The 14,388-nt window shown below is 42.9% G+C and overlaps 1 protein-coding gene across 1 annotated transcript in view; it reads right to left on the bottom strand.

Moving 5' to 3' along the window:
• si:dkey-72l14.3 (Glyco_hydro_56 domain-containing protein) overlaps positions 1-4,569 on the bottom strand; it is a 79,634-nt gene extending 75,065 nt beyond the window's left edge. The window contains exon 1 of the mRNA XM_062054465.1: positions 4,271-4,569. The gene's annotated coding sequence lies outside the window, so the exon portion shown is untranslated. The remainder of the gene's footprint in view (positions 1-4,270) is intronic.
• Between the last annotated feature and the right edge of the window lie 9,819 nt (positions 4,570-14,388).

Raw genomic sequence — 14,388 nt, 5'->3', positions numbered from 1 at the left:
TTGAAGGGGAAATTGCCAACTTCCTGTTGATTTTTGCCCGAAAAAATTAATTAATAAAAAGTAGGTCTAAGTGAGACCTACATCGAGGTTTTTGTTTCATGTCTCTACGACATTCGAAATGGGAGTTACAGGCAGTTTTCTTCCTAGGATGCGCTAGAGCGCAATTTTGATTTTTGGGGTTAGGTTTTTTCACTAAAGTTTTTGGGTCACGTTTTTCTATTTGTGTGTCAAATTTGGTGAGTTTTGAAGCATGTTAAGGGGGGCAAAGTAGTGCGCAAAGTAGTGCGCAAAGCTGCGGAATAATAATAATAAAGAATAAAGAATAATAAAACCTTACAAATTCAATAGTGTCCTTTCGTCCCATTGCAAAAGGACTCCCTTTGGGATTCCTTTGACAATGGTCCTGTGCGGACCCTAAGAACATGATAGCTTACTGTACAACGTCTGCTCTTACTTTGATGACGACTGATAAGATGTCCGTGTCTTCCTGTTTAGTGAAGAATTAATCATGATGCACACAAAGGGTTAACAAGGAAAAGTCTCCCTGCAGACACTGTCTTCAATTGTGTGTGTTCGTCTCCATCTCCGGGTATAAATTGAATGTCACATATGAAGAACTTCTAGATTCAAGGCTAAATCCTCCTTATATCCAGATGAGAGGCATGATTTATAATCTAGAATAACTTTGACGAGCCGAGACACGATGATGCGGAAGCAGCAGGATGTCATCACTGCCGGTTCACACTAAAAGGAAAAAAAAATTGTCCGTCTGCGTTAGGGCTTATAATAACATCGCTAATATTTGGTTAATATTCAGATCACGATTTGTATATAAAGTATTGTTGGCGGGTTTTGGATGGTTATTTGGAGGGTTTTGTTGGCGGAATAGAGAGCCCCCATTTTTGTGTATTTTCAGTATGACTGATCTGATACTGTGGTCAGAGTGCAGAAGTGTTACTCCAGTGACGTCAATCTACGGAAATTACCGAAGACTTTTGGCGTGGAATATTCAAAATAGCTGACTGGGTTTGTGGCGTTTTTTGATGTTTAAACGGTATTTTCACATAATTTTTGGATTGTAAATACAACTGAGTATGGTTTAATGCAGGGGTCTCAAACATGCGGCCCGCGAGACGTTATTGTGCGGCCCCCACCTTAATATGAACGTTTAATGTTAGTGCGGCCCGCGAGTTTTATATGAATGGCGCTTGACAGCGCTGTGTGCGGAGCTGAAGCATTCTTGCCAACCGTCCCGATTTTCCCCCGTCAACATTACTGAGGACATCAATATTGAAGACACGAAGTTTAGCGTCCACTTTTTCTACATACAGACAATTTGCCTGCACAGTCACATGTTGTATGCGGCTTCAACAGACACACACAAGTGAATCCATGCATACTTAGTCAACAGCCACACATGTCACACTGAAAGTGGCCGTATAAATGTTTTTTTATCAATGTTACAAATATGCGCCACATTGTGAACCCACACCAAACAAGAATGACAAACACATTTCGGGAGAACATCCACACGTAACACAACAGAACAAATACCCAGAATTCCTTGTAGCCCTAACTCTTCCGGGCTACAAGGAATCTACCAATCATGGTGTGGTATATGGCTCTTGAGGGCCGAACATTGACGTCACTTGCGTGATGCAAGCAGAGAAACGTTTTGCTGCTTTTCCAGGAGACCCGCACGCGCTCTTCCTCTCTCTCTCTCTCTCTCTCTCTCTCTCTCTCTCTCTCTCTCTCTCTCTCTCTCTCTGTCACTGTGTGTGTCTTTGTCGGTCCGGGCGGGGTAGACGAGCGGTGCGGTAGCTTCCGAAGGAGCGAGCGACAATACAAAAGTGTGGTGCACTGGACCCCAGCGCTGATACTCCGACAGAGAGTCGCTGGGCGAATCGGACGTGTAACACGTTAGTCGTGATCGGGGCTAATTGTGCTACCGTAACTGTAAACTCCACAGCGAGCCCCCCAACACCCCCACTCTACTGATACTTTAAGGTACCATGTATGAAAAGAAAGGAGCACAGTTGAGAACGTGTGGTGCCCAAAAAGTGGAAAAACCTGAGTTTATCCACTTACTAAAACTATAGAGCTTTCTCAATGTTGAACTTTATTTGTTTGCATACAATGTGTAAGGCTTCATTTTTGGTTAACTAACAACTTTATAAAAATCTGAATTTTGCTCAAAGTCATTAGTAGTAAAAGAGTAAGACGCAGTGTATGTTCATGTCATGTATCCCTTTAAATTGTGGCATTGTTTGTCTCCTTTCAAACTACTAGCAAAATGTGATTATTGTCCATCATTTGTATTTGTTGGTTTCTTTCAGAAGTAGGCGGGAAAAAAGCATAAATTGAATTTTTTGTAAAAATAAAACAAAATCAAAAGTTTAATTTTTAGAGCCTTAATTATACATAAACTGAAATCGTTTGACCAAGTTATTTGTTTTAAACAACTGAAATAAATAGACACACTGTTAGACAACCCACTATTTTGCATGCTTTGTATTTGGTTTGTGCTGTAGCACTTTAAGATGTATTTAGATATTACCCCAATGCCCATTTCTGGTGGGCATTGTGGTATCCTACTCGGTTCAGCGGTCCTTAAAAGTATAGAGTGATCACTCTGTGTTAAGAGAGCACAGCTTGTAGGTTCAATGTGCACAATTAAATAGCTTACCGTATTTTTCGGAGTATAAGTCGCTCCGGAGTATAAGTCGCACCGGCCGAAAATGCATAATAAAGAAGGGAAAAAACATTAAAAGGCACACTGGAGTATAAGTCGCAATTTTGGGGGGAAATGTATTTGATAAAAGCCAACACCAAGAATAGACATTTGAAAGGCAATTTGAAATAAATAAAGAATAGTGAACAACAGGCTGAATAAGTGTACGTTATATGAGGCATAAATAACCAACTGAGAACGTGCCTGGTATGTTAACGTAACATATTATGGTAAGAGTCATTCATATAACTATAACATATAGAACATGCTATACGTTTACCAAACAATCTGTCACTCCTAATCGCTAAATCCCATGAAATCTTATATGTCTAGTCTCTTACGTGATTGAGCTAAATAATATTATACACTACCGTTGAAAAGTTTGGGGTCACCCAAACAATTTTGTGGAATAGCCTTCATTTCTAAGAACAAGAATAGACTGTCGAGTTTCAGATGAAAGTTCTCTTAATCTGGCCATTTTGAGTGTTTCATTGACCCCAAAAATGTGATGCTCCAGAAACTCAATCTGCTCAAAGGAAGGTCAGTTTTGTAGCTTCTGTAACGAGCTAAACTGTTTTCAGATGTGTGAACATGATTGCACAAGGGTTTTCTAATCATCAATTAGCCTTCTGAGCCAATGAGCAAACACATTGTACCATTAGAACACTGGAGTGATAGTTGCTGGAAATGGGCCTTTATACACCTATGTAGATATTGCACCAAAAACCAGACATTTGCAGCTAGAATAGTCATTTACCACATCAGCAATGTATAGAGTGTATTTCTTTAAAGTTAAGACTAGTTTAAAGTTATCTTCATTGAAAAGTACAGTGCTTTTCCTTCAAAAATAAGGACATTTCAATGTGACCCCAAACTTTTGAACGGTAGTGTATATACACGGTAATGTGTAATGAGTATAAGTCGCACCCCCGGCCAAACTATGAAAAAAACTGCGACTTATAGTCCGCAAAATACGGTAGTTGTGTTTATATAAATTCCGATTGGGGTATGTTTTTTAATGTCTATTGTTTTTGTGTTGGCATTTAAGCTCGCGAGCTGGCATCAGTCAGTCTGTGAGTTTATCAAACTGCAGTTATCGATCAAGGTTTTCCCATCCTTTTAATTTAAAACGGTAATACTAACCGTATGGAGTTTTACCGCGGTTATCATTAATACCGTTTTTTTGTTACATCCCTAATGCTCACTAAACTAAAGTGTCAGCAAGTATGGCAAGGTCCCATGGGATAGACTGATTTTGTGTGTGTCGTCAACCATGAAGGCGGTGTCGCTTCTTTTGAGAAATGCTGCTCAAAAAGACACAAAAGACCCCAAAAAATTGCAACATGGATGACAATTGCTCAGCTGCCAATTGAGGTCATTCATGACGGTGGTTCAAACTACTGAAATTGCACTACCTTGGTTGCATTCAAATTTAAAGGTTTACATATTCGATGTAATATATAGAGTAAAACTTGAACCATAAACCACTCGGTTCAATCAAATCCTGATTAGCCGATGTCGAGATGTTGTGAAACTCACCGAGGCCAAGTGGGTGCTCTCCTCACAGCCTGGACATTGTTTCTCCTCACGCCTGCCCCATCAATCCTCAGGTTTGCTCTTTGCAAAAGTCTTACCCTGGATTTGTGAGGGCGTGGAAGAGCTGCGCACGTATAAGATGCGGCAAAAGGACCCTAACCTCCATATGAGAGAGAGGGGCCGGTGAGACCGAAAAGGAAGGACGGCAGAAGAAATGAAGAAAGAGGCGAAAATCAGAGAAGGTGTTGTTCGAGGAGATGGAAAGATGAGTGGGCGAGAATGTGCGTGTGTGCGCGCGCTAAGCTTCCTTACTGCGAGATGCTAAGCGAGGTCAACGTTGACCATGGCGGCTCACATGACCATCGACACCGCCTGTAATCTCATAATCTTCTGCTCAACCGCTGCTGTTCTTGTCCAAACAAACACTTGACATGTTGGATTATCTCACCTGCCTTCCTCTACCTGCTTACACGCACTTCCTCTCGTATTTCTCGACTATGTCTGCCTCCCTCCTTTTCCGTTATCTTTGGCTCTCTCCTAGCCCTCTTTCTGTACACCAGGGGCTGACCAATCTAAATCTAAGACTAGATCTGACCAATCTAAGCCTAACACTAGGCAGTGATCGGTGCGGCGTCTTCAGTAATGCGGACGCTGTATCGATCCGTTGTGGTGAACTACACCGGTCGATCTACGTTCCCATCCTCACCTATGGTCATGAGCTTTGGGTTATGACCGAAAGGACAAGATCACGGGTACAAGCGGCCGAAATGAGTTTCCTCCGCCGGGTGGCGGGGCTCTCCCTTAGAGATAGGGTGAGAAGCTCTGTCATCCAGGAGGAACTCAAAGTAAAGCCGATGCTCCTCCACATGGAGAGGAGCCAGATGAGGTGGTTCGGGCATCTGGTCAGGATGCCGCCCGAACGCCTCCCTAGGGAGGTGTTTAGGGCACGTCCGACCGGTAGGAGGCCACGGGGAAGACCCAGGACACGTTGGGAAGACTATGTCTCCCGGCTGGCCTGGGAACGCCTCAGGATCCCCCGGGAAGAGCTGGACCAAGTGGCTGGGGAAAGGGAAGTCTGGGTTTCAATCAATCAATGTTTATTTATATAGCCCTAAATCACAAGTGTCTCAAAGGACTGTACAAGCCACAACGATATCCTCGGTACAGAGCCCACATACGGGCAAGGAAAAAGTCACCCCAGTGGGACGTCGGTGAATGACTATGAGAAACCTTGGAGAGGACCGCATATGTGGGTAACCCCCCCCCCCCTCTAGGGGAGACCGAAAGCAACGGATGTCGAGTGGGTCTGACATAACATTGTGAAAGTCCAGTCCACAGTGGATCCAACACATCAGCGGGAGTCCAGTACACAGCGGGGCCAACAGGAAACCATCCCGAGCGGAGACGGGTCAGCAGCGCAGAGATGTCCCCAACCGATGCACAGGCTAGTGGTCCACCCGGGGTCCCGACTCTGGACAGCCAGCACTTCATCCATGGCCACCGGACCTATGCAACTCCCCCTCGCAAGGGACAGGGGAGAAGAGGAGAGAAGAAAAGAAACGGCAGATCAACTGGTCTAAAAAAGGGGGGGTCTATTTAAAGGCTAGATTATACAAATGAGTTTTAAGATGAGACTTAAATGCTTCTACTGAGGTAGCATCTCTAACTGTTACCGGGAGGGCATTCCAGAGTACTGGAGCCCGAATAGAAAACGCTCTATAGCCCGCAGACTTTTTTTTGGCTCTGGGAATCACTAATAAGCCGGAGTTCTTTGAACGCAGATTTCTTGTCGGTTTCCCTGCTTAGGCTGCTGCCCCCGCGACCCCACCTCGGATAAGCGGAAGAAGATGGATGGATGGATGGTAAAAATGAGATGGATCATGACTTTACTGCATCCTTTTATATTTTAATGCGTCAGAGACGGAGGACACATATTTCAATGCTTTCGGGGACTGACAAGCACATGTCTGTACAATTTCCCACCTTGTCTTTAAGAGCATTTTGAGCACAACCCACAAATGCCATTTACGGCCCTGTGAAATGTAATATTTTTCATTAAAACACCTTTTAATGTGGCGCGACTGTTCGCGTTCCCCCCGTCAAGACTGCACAACCAAACAGCAAATGAAAACGCACTTTAGTACATCGTGTGTTGAATATTTGCCTCTGCCCTTAAATGGCACTGCTCCTTTTTTTTATATAAAGGCTGGAAGATTCCCAAGAATTTATGGTGATGATATTGTTGATAACATCTTTATAACATCATCTCCCTCTCTTTTTATACCTACCATTATCTATTCTGCACTAACCTCATCTTCTCCTTCATTGTGTGTGCCTTGTCTCGTTTGTCCTCATACACTATTTCCACCACACCACACCTTTTACATTCCATCTCTTCCCCGCAGACGGCTTGTCATTTTTCCCATTAGACCTGTCACTGCACACTCTATTTGGCCAGAGAACCACACCTGTGCCCATCCATTCTTTTTCTATGAATTTTCAGCCTGCTGTTTCTTTAGAAATCATCCATAGGCTGCCTCCGGTCTTTCTCTCTGTGCTGAAAGTAGCATTTTATGTTTATTAAAACTAAGACTATGATGGATGAATGCGGGTGTCTGTGTTTTGATTATCCTGTGCATATTTTTATGCTGATGATTCATATCAGTGTGTGGACCATTATAAGATGTTCAATGTCTTTGATAAAAGCATCTGCCGTGTGCTTCATTTATTTGCGCGTTCCAGCTCTAGAATGTTTCCTGCATGACTTCAGCCACCTCTCCTCGAGTGCAACCCACACCCGTGCATGTGAATAAATGTCTGATTGTGGTCAGAGAGGCCGTCGGCGCAAATTGGCAGCCGTCTTTCCGTCGGTCTACCTCAGGGCGTTCGGAAAGTATTCACAGCGTTTATGTTACAGCCTCATTCCAAAATGTCAACGTTCTTCAGACAATACACCATAATGACCATAAAGGATCTTGGTCGTTGTGGCTTGCGCAGCCGTTTGAGACATTTGTGATTAAGGGCTATATTAGTCAACTTTGAGTGATTGATTGATATTAAAAATAAGCGAATAAAGAAATTATTCACAGACTTTGTTCAATACTTTGTTGATGCACCTTTGGCATGAATTACAGCCTCATTACATTACCGTATTTCCTTGAATAGCCGCAGGGGCGCTAGTTAAAGGCCTACTGAAAGCCACTACTACCGACCACGCAGTCTGATAGTTTATATATCAATGATGAAATCTTAACATTGCAACACATGCCAATACGGCCGGGTTAACTTATAAAGGGCAATTTTAAAATTCCCGCCACACTTCCGGTTGAAAAACTCCTTTGGATATGTTTTATGCGCGTGACGTCACAAAATCCACGGAAGTGGTTGGACCCCATCGGACCCGATACAAAAACGTCTTGTTTTCTTCGACAAAATTCCACAGTATTCTGGACATCTGTGTTGGTGAATCTTTTGCAATTTGTTTAATGAACAATGGAGGCTGCAAAGAAGAACGTTGTAGGTGGGATCGATCGGTGTATTAGCGGCTAAGTACAATACTTACAGCAACACAACAAGGACTACTTACTTAGCAGACGCCTAGCCGATGCTTGCCGCCAAACCCACAGATGAAGTCCTTCGTCGCGCCGTCGATCGCTGGAACGCAGGTGAGCACGGCTGTTGATGGGAAGATGAGGGTTGGCTGGCGTAGGTGGAGCGCTAATGTTTTTATCATAGTTCTGTGAGGTCCGGTTGCTAAGTTGCTAAATTAGCCTTAGCGTCGTTAGCAACAGCATTGTTAAGCCTTACCAGGCTGAGAATTTTTAACCGTGTAGTTACATGTACATGGTTTAATAGTATTGTTGATCTTCTGTCTATCCTTCCAGTCAGGGGTTTATGTATTTTGTTTCTATCTTCATTTGCTATCACGTTAGCTCAGTAGCTAAGTGTGTCACCGATGTATTGTCGTGGAGATAAAAGTCACTTTAAATGTCCATTTCGCGTGCTCGACTCTCATTTTCAAGAGGATATAGTATCCGAGGTGGTTTAAAATACAAATCCATGATCCACAATAGAAAAAGGAGAGAGTGTGGAATCCAATGAGCCAGCTTGTACCTAAGTTACGGTCAGAGCGAAAAAAGATACGTCCATCACTGCCTCTCTAGTCCTTCACGGTAACGTTCCTCATCTACGAATCTTTCATCCTCCCTCAAATTAATGGGGTAATCGTCGCTTTGTCGCTCCGAATCTCTCTCGCTCCATTGTAAACAAGTGAAGTGAAGTGAATTACATTTATATAGCGCTTTTTCTCAAGTGACTCAAAGCGTTTTACATTGTGAAACCCAATATCTAAGTTACATTTAAACCAGTGTGGGTGGCACTGGGAGCAGGTGGGTAAAGTGTCTTGCCCAAGGACACAACGGCAGTGACTAGGTTGGCGGAAGCGGGGATCGAACCTGCAACCTTCAAGTTGCTGGCACGTCCGCTCTACCAACCGAGCTATACCGCCCCACAACGACGCCCCAAACAACGGGAAATTGTGAGGAATACTAGCTCCTGTGACGTCACGCTACTTCCGGTACAGGCAAGGCTTTTTTTATCAGCGAGCAAAAGTTGCGAAATTTATCGTCGATTTTCTCTACTAAATCCTTTCAGCAAAAATATGGCAATATAGCGAAATTATCAAGTATGACACAAAGAATGGATCTGCTATTCCCGTTTAAATAAAAAAAATTCATTTCAGTAGGCCTTTAATTTAAAACCTCCTGTCACTCCGGCGTTTACCGGAAGCCTGCGGGATGGCTGTGCATGCGCTAATTATTTTAAAACCTCTTCTCACTCCGGCGTTTACCAAAAGGAATGCGGCAAATTTAGGCGTGTGCTTTGAGTGTGATGTAAGCACACCATCATGAAAAGCACATTTAATAAAAAAAACCTTATTATGGTCTTACCTGTACTTATAAATGGAGTCCATTTGCAGCTCCTTCTGACCAAAAGCATCGATAACTTGTTTATAGAAGTCTTCCTTATTTTCTTTCTTCAGTTTTAAAAGTCTCTCTGTCTCGATGGAGATATTCCTTTAATTATTACCTCCTGCTTCGATTGAAAGTCCAGTTTAGTAAACTGTTTTAGATACCGGTATGTAATCCTCCTTGTTAAAAGTTCAGGCGAGAGGAAAAAAAAGACGATCTGTTGCTGCGTGTTGTCACTTTTTCTGCAGTACCGGAAGTCGCAAGAAGGATCACTAGCGCCCTCTACCACCAGGAGGCGGGAGTCATTTAATGACTCATACTGTATTTGACACACGCAGCTACGGTATATTAATAAAACATAGCTGCTTACTGTTCTTTTTAGCATACTGTACCGGTATTCAATAGCTTGTACTTTAAATCCTACTGAATAACTCTTTATCTTTTTTCCTTTGTGCGATTGCAAACTACTGAAATCAGCTTCCTCCATTTTGAAAATGAGGACAGGTAAATCGTCACTCGTGACGTAACGAATTTGACCCAGCGGAAGTTCTAGACATATGCTAAATATTTTGCGAAACGAGTTTGACCCGGCGAAAATTATAGACATGCGATAATAAAATTAATATTTTGCGAAACGAATTTGATCCGGCGTTAATAATGAACCGGCGATAAGGCCAAGCATGCGTTAATTATTTTGAGAAACGAGTTTGACCCGGCAGTAATTCTAGACGTGCGAATACTATATTCCCTGCGCCAATTCAAGGAAATACGGTATTATTACTATAGTCGACCGGATAGTCAAATTTCGGATTCAGGAGGAACAGTGTGGTTTTCGTCCTGGTCGTGGAACTGTGGACCAGCTCTATACTCTCGGCAGGGTCCTTGAGGGTGCATGGGAGTTTGCCCAACCAGTCTTCATGTGCTTTGTGGACTTGGAAAAGGCATTCGACCGTGTCCCTCGGGAAGTCCTGTGGAGAGTGCCCAGAGAGTATGGGGTATCGGACTGTCTGGTTGTGGAGGTCCGCTCCCTGTACGATCAGTGTCAGAGCTTGGTCCGCATTGCCGACAGTAAGTCGGACACGTTTCCAGTGAGGGTTGGACTCCGCCAAGGCTGCCCTTTGTCACCGATTCTGTTCATAACTTTTATGGACAGAATTACTAGGCGCAGTCAAGGCGTTGAGGGGATCCGGTTTGGTGGCTGCAGGATTAGATCTCTGCTTTTTGCAGATGATGTGGTCCTCATGGCTTCATCTGGCCAGGATCTTCAGCTCTCACTGGATCGGTTCGCAGCTGAGTGTGAAGCGACTGGGATGAGAATCAGCATCTCCAAGTCCGAGTCCATGGTTCTCGCCCGGAAAAGAGTGGAGTGCCATCTCCGGGTTGGGGAGGAGACCCTGCCCCAAGTGGAGGAGTTCAAGTACCTAGGAGTCTTGTTCACGAGTGAGGGAAGAGTGGATCGTGAGATCGACAGGTGGATCGGTGCGGCGTCTTCAGTAATGGGGACGCTGTATCGATCCGTTGTGGTGAAGAAGGAGCTGAGCCGGAAGGCAAAGCTCTCAATTTACCGGTTGATCTACGTTCCCATCCTCACCTATGGTCATGAGCTTTGGGTTATTTATTTATTTGTATTTTTTTGTCATAAAAAAATACAATCAAGTGTGTTTACGGACTGTATCCCTGCAGACTGTATTGATCTATATTGATATATAATGTAGATGCACTAATTGTAAGTGTGTCTTGTGGTTTTTATGTTGATTTAATAAAAATAAAACATTTTAATTATTTTTTATTTTTTTAAATTTTTTTTCCTTGTGCGGCCCGGTACCAATCGATCTACGGACCGGTACAAGGCCTCGGCCCGGTGGTTGGGGACCACTGGTTTGGAGGACATGAATGAATGTATTCCATTTTGGAATAAGGCTGTAACATAACAGCATGTGGAAAAAGTGACCCCCTGTGAATACTTTCCGGATGCACTGTAAATGTATAGCGTACCACCACCTACGTGTGATTGAGAAGTGATTGAATAATAGTTTCTCAGTGTGAAGCACTTTGGGTCTCAGGAAAAAGGTGCTATATAAATGCAATCCATTATCATCATTTATTGCTTAGTAGTAGGAGGGATAAATGCTTAAAAATGTAATATCGGAAATTATCGGTATCGTTTTTTTTATCGGTATCGTTTTTTTTTTGTTGTTGTTTTTTTTTTAATTAAATCAACATAAAAAACACAAGATACACTTACAATTAGTGCACCAACCCAAAAAACCTCCCTCCCCCATTTACACTCATTCACACTCATTCACACAAAATTGTTGTTTCTTTCTGTTATTAATATTCTGCTTCCTACATTATATATCAATATATATCAATACAGTCTGCAAGGGATACAGTCCGTAAGCACACATGATTGTGCGTGCTGCTGGTCCACTAATAGTACTAACCTTTAACAGTTAATTTTACTCATTTTCATTAATTACTATTTTCTATGTAACTGTTTTTATATGGTTTTACTTCCTTATTTATTCCGAAAAATGTTTTTAATTTATTTATCTTATTTTATTTTATTATTTTTAAAAAAAAGGACCTTATCTTCACCATACCTGGTTGTCCGAATTAGGCATAATAATGTGTTAATTTCACGACTGTATATATCGGTATCGGTAATTAAGAGTTGGACAATATCGGATATCGGTAAAAAGCCATTATCGGACATCCCTACTTAGTATGCCTACTATGCATAAAAGTTAGGCAGTCAACCCTAAGTGCGGTGTGACAATGTGAGGGCTTTCTCTAAAGGCAGGGAAAGAAAAGAAAAAGTGTATTGACACACTTCAGTGAGTGGCGTTACAGTTTGGCTGACGCTGCGGCTCTAAGCGAAAAGTTTCGCAATGTGAAAGCACCTCTTTTGTGCTCCGCTAGTGTGACAGTATCTGACAGGAATGTGCCGCTTGCTAAGGCAGCCCCAAAGAGATGGCCCCTGCGTTAGCACAGACTGACCAACAATGTAGCAAAAAGTAGAACATGCATCCAAGTCCTGGGAGTATGAAATAATACATCAACACAAGCAAAAGTGTGTGTATACACCTGCAACATTTTTCTTTTACAAAAAAAAAGATCCATTTCTCATGGTGAAATTTCCCATTTTGTGTGTGTGTGTGTGTGTGTGTGTGTGTGTGTGTGTGTGTGTGTGTGTGTGTGTGTGTGTGTGTGTGTGTGTGTGTGTGTGTGTGTGTGTGTGTGTGTGTGTGTGTGTGTGTGTGTGTGTGTGTGTGTGTTGTGTTTGCATGCGATGGGGGTTTCTTCATGGCAGAGCAAGAGCACAAAAGCTCTGAACAGGATTTGAACCAGTGCAATAATCCTCAGGACTCTTCAGGTGGCTTGTCCCCATGGAAAATGTGTGTGTGTGTGTGTGTGTGTGTGTGTGTGTGTGTGTGTGTGTGTGTGTGTGTGTGTGTGTGTGTGTGTGTGTGTGTGTGTGTGTGTGTGTGTGTGTGTGTGTGTGTGTGTGTGTGTGTGTGTTCTGGTAATGCTTACTTAAAGGCCTACTGAAAGCCACTACTACCGACCACGCAGTCTGATAGTTTATATATCAATGATGAAATCTTAACATTGCAACACATGCCAATACGGCCGGGTTAACTTATAAAGTGACATTTTAAATTTCCCGCGAAACTTCCGGTTGAAAACGTCTATGTATGATGACGTATGCGCGTGACGTCAATGGTTGAAACGGAAGTATTCGGACACCATTGTATCCAATACAAAAAGCTCGGTTTTCATTGCAAAATTCCACATAATTCTGGACATCTGTTGTTGGTGAATCTTTTGCAATTTGTTTAATGAACAATGGAGACTGCAAAGAAGAAAGCTGTAGGTGGGATCGTGTATTAGCGGCTGGCTGCAGCAACACAAACAGGAGGACTTTGACTTGGATAGCAGACGCGTTATCCGACGCTAGCCGCCGACCGCATCGTTGATCGGGTGAAGTTCTTTGTCGCTTTGTCGATCGCTGGAAGGCAGGTGAGCACGGGTGTTGATGAGGGCTGGCTGGCGTAGGTGGATAGCTAATGCTTTTAGCATAGCTCTGTGAGGTCCCGTTGCTAAGTTAGCTTCAATGGCGTCGTTAGCAACAGCATTGTTAAGCTTCGCCAGGCTGGAAAGCATTAACCACGTAGTTACAGGTCCATGGTTTAATAGTATTGTTGGTTTTCTGTCTATCCTTCCAGTCAGGGGTTTATTTCTTTTGTTTCTATCTGCAGTTAAGCCCGATGCTATCACGTTAGCTCCGTAGCTAAAGTGCTTCGCCGATGTATTGTCGTGGAGATAAAAGTCACTGTGAATGTCCATTTCGCGTTCTCGACTCTCATTTTCAAGAGGATATAGTATCCGAGGTGGTTTAAAATACAAATCCGTGATCCACAATAGAAAAAGGAGAAAGTGTGGAATCCAATGAGCCAGCTTGTACCTAAGTTACGGTCAGAGCGAAAAAAGATGCGTCCTGCACTGCACTCTAGTCCTTCGCTCTCACGTTCCTCATCCACAAATCTTTCATCCTGGCTCAAATTAATGGGGTAATCGTCGCTTTCTCTGTCCGAATCGCTCTCGCTGCTGGTGTAAACAATGGGGAAATGTGAGGAGCTCCACAACCTGTGACGTCACGCTACTTCCGGTACAGGCAAGGCTTTTTTATCCGCGACCAAAAGTTGCAAACTTTATCGTCAAAGTTCTCTACTAAATCCTTTCAGCAAAAATATGGCAATATCGCGAAATGATCAAGTATGACACATAGAATGGATCTGCTATTCCCGTTTGAATAAATAAAAATTCATTTCAGTAGGCCTTTAATGGGGACATCGGTCTGTTTGCACAGTCACCTTTAGGGGACCTCTGACGGTATGGGGACAAAAACAGGTCCCCTAAAGGGAAACCTTTTTAAATGATAGTCAGATCCATTCTGAAGATGCCTAAATGATTTTTAAGCTTGATCATGTCATATATAATTTGAACTTTTTTTTTTTTTTTTTTGGTCCTCAGTAGTCATGTAAAATTTTGTGTGAATTATGCAAAATTATTTCAATTTGGTCTCCCATGAACCATATTAACTCTTTTTCCCCAGGGTCCCCAGCAACGTTCCCTCTAAGGTGCTTG

Source organism: Entelurus aequoreus, linkage group LG07, assembly GCF_033978785.1.
Source record: "Entelurus aequoreus isolate RoL-2023_Sb linkage group LG07, RoL_Eaeq_v1.1, whole genome shotgun sequence".
NCBI classification, from domain to species: domain Eukaryota; kingdom Metazoa; phylum Chordata; class Actinopteri; order Syngnathiformes; family Syngnathidae; genus Entelurus; species Entelurus aequoreus.
This window is presented reverse-complemented; position numbering and strand designations above follow the sequence as displayed.